This window comes from Ascaphus truei, chromosome 23 (assembly GCF_040206685.1).
Source record: "Ascaphus truei isolate aAscTru1 chromosome 23, aAscTru1.hap1, whole genome shotgun sequence".
In the NCBI taxonomy this organism is placed as follows: Eukaryota; Metazoa; Chordata; class Amphibia; order Anura; family Ascaphidae; genus Ascaphus; species Ascaphus truei.
In genome coordinates, this window is record NC_134505.1 from 2,107,782 (window position 1) to 2,111,192 (window position 3,411).

Consider the following 3,411-nt stretch of genomic DNA (forward strand, 5'->3'; position numbering starts at 1 on the left):
TCTGCGGCAAGGGAAAGGAGGCCGCCGATTGGCCGCGGGCCCTGTCACTCACACCGAAGGCGGCCCGCGGATTGGAGGAGGGGCGGAGCCATGTTAGAGTGGAGACAATGGAGACTCCTCCATGGTGATAGGGCCTGCTGCTGCCTGTCAACATGGGGGAGGTGTCCCCCTACCCACAGCTATATATTACAGGCTATATATAGTGATATATACATATCTATATATCCATACATATCTATCAGGGAGGCCTTCAGCCAGCATCTGCAGGGACATGGACCATCCACTGCTGGGTGAAGGCCAAGTATATATTATGGATGAAGAACCCATATGATGATAATTATTATTATTAATAATAATAACACTTTATTTCATATAGATATCTAGGTATTACCATCCTCTTCCGTCCTTGTCCATCCACTGCTGGGTGAGGGGCCTCCCCCAATGAGAGATATCTATATGAATATCAAGATATGTATATATTTACGTATGAAGAACCCATATAATAAAAATAATAACACTTTATTTCATGTAGATATCTTGGTATTACCATCCTCTTCAATCCACTGCTGGGCGAGGGGCCTCCCCCATTGAGATATCTACATATAAATAGCTAGATGAGTATAATTATTTATGAAAAACTCATATATACATATCTGCTGGAGGAAGGCCTCTCCGTGTGTGTGTGTCCTATATGATAATAATAATAATAACTTTCATTTAGATTTCATATAGATATCTAGTATTACCATCCTCTGCCGGCCTTGTCCATCCACTGCTGGACGAAGGTCTCCCCAACGATATATATGTAGACATGTATATATTATGTATGGAGAACCCGTATTTAGACATCACCATCATCTTCAGCCCTTGCCTAGCCACTGCTGAATGAAAACCCTCCCCAATGATAGATATCTATATATAAATATATAAAGGTGTAGATATGCATATGTACAATGTATGAAGAACCAACCAGGGCTAACAATGATGGCGATATCCAGATATGGGTTCTTCACGCACAATGGCTCAGGTTGAGCAGCCTTCAATGTGTCCAATAGAGCACACTCTCCCAACATTTTGCATATCAAAGTAACAGACCCTCCAATAATAGCCACATGAAAATCCTTTTCCCCTTTTCTGGTGGGATACAGAAACTTACAAGAAGGTGAGCACCTGCCATGAAGGCTCCATAATACGTGTCGTTTATAACGCACATATACCCTGCTACCATTAAAACACATGTATGTGTGGTCTTTCTTTGTATGTACTACTATACACCTAAAATAGAGGCGGAGATACCTTCTCTATAACGCACTGACCACGTATCAAATCAGCCATTGGTCTTCAAGGTGGCGTCATATGCCGAAGGTTCCGGGCGTCCACCAATGGGAGACAGGCAGCGGAGCGCTCCTTGGCTCTCACACAGGGGCAGAAACAGGTACAAGAGGTCCACCTGGATTTAATAGGTCCAGGGAAAACACCATCGTTACAGTACTTGGTAAATATGCCCAGTTGGAAGCTATGAAGAAGGTAACGCTGTCCTTAGCCTAATCTACCCAGCAAATCCTATGAAAGTTCTCCTAACCTAGGCAGCTTACCATCCCCCCACCCCCAACCTCTCTGTTGAATAGGTAAAGCTAGTCTTACAGAACCCCCAAAACATGTAGTGTACCTGCTAAATAGGTGCAGTTGGAGGAGGCCTGCTGGTTGCCATGGTGTTGCATCACAATGAAGTATTATAGGGTGATACTCCACTACCCCCCCAGGAGATGCCATGTTAGGAGATATAGGGTAAGGGCAGGGTAAGGGCTGCCCAGTGAAGATTCTGGGGACCTGCTAGGGATAAGGTCCATTGTGCCACAGCATTCAGAGCCGTTAAACTAGGGCATGGGTGGCCAACTCCAGTGGCCGCCATTTTGACTGAGCCACTGACTGTGCCACCTGTGCTGAAGCAGGGATATTCTTAAAATCTGACCTGCTGGTGGCCCTTGAGGGCTGGAGTTGGCCACTCCTGGGGTTCGTGGAGCTGGGCCACATTCATTTTCAGTTCCCAGGAAGCACCCCTGTTCCCCATCATACCGGCAAAAGGTACCGCTCATTCCTCTTGGGTTTTAAACCCCAACGTGCCACGCAGGCCAGCAGGAAGCCGTAATGGATGAAGACATGGCTTCTTAGTGGCCTGTGTAACGCGGGGAAAAAAAATGGAAACCGCCATTTTGTTTTTCCAGCCCAAAATACATCACCAGTATGTATCTTAGGAACCTGGCCGGGGGTGTGTGGGGGGGGGGGGGGGCTGGGAGGGAGCGGCAGATCAGCTTCACTGCGCCCCCTGGGTTCCATGCTTTAAACAAAAAAAAGAGGGTAAGGGGAGGGGTTAAAAAATAAATAAAACAAGTCGGGGGAATTGCTGATTTAAACCAATTTGAAAGCCTGATTTTATATAGGACCCCTGATTTCCTGGAGCCGTGCTCAATCACTGCGGAGTCAGAGGGACATCTTCTAGAGAGGACATCATTCTAAGACTGCGTCTACTCTGCCGCCGAGCGCGCTCATGCTTGAGAGCGGTGATGTCACCAACTCCCCAAGCCTGAGCGCTCGGCTGTCCGGCATATTTTTTTTCAAGCGCGAGCAGGGGGAGGGGAAGGGGGGGGGGGTGTCGAGCAGTGACTGGCACTGATTGGTTGAGCAGGTCATGTGACCCTTCAGCGATTTCATGTCTCGGCAAGCGCCTAGCGCCTGCTGGCCGGACACATTTGCATTCATTGTACTCAACACGCTAAGCGCCAAGCGCGGTCAGCGGCAGCGTGGACGCAGGCTAAGATTTTGGCGCTCAGGAAATGTGTCGTTCTACACTATAATAATAACTTTATTTCATACAGCGCGTTTATCCCGACGGGACTCAAAGCGCGTCAGTTACCGCATCGTGTTGCATAAAGCAGCGTTGCACATGGAAGTTTTGCAGCCACGAGTTTCCGACTCGCAGAGCTTACAATCTATGTTTTGTGCTGCCTGAGGCTGCTGCTTACAGTCAGTGCCGTTACTCACTGAGCGGCTACTAATGCCCGATGCGCATCACGTTCTGCGCTGGCTTCTAGATCTCGTTTTCTGTAACAGCTGCGATGGGTTCATTAATGTTCTTATGATGTCACTGCAACTGCTCTCTACCAATCAACCCCAATAAACATTGCTGTGTACCCCAATAAACGTGATGTGCAGCCCAGTAAACGTGCAGAGTATCCCAATAAACATGTTGTGTACTTCACCATTTTCTCTCCCTCCCACAACAATTCTCTCTATTCTCCCCCCATTCTCTCTCCAGCCCCATTCTCTCTCCAACCCCATTCTCTCTCTTCCCCCCATTCTCTCTCTTCCCCATTCTCCCTCTTCCCCCCATTCTCTCCCTCTTCCCCCATT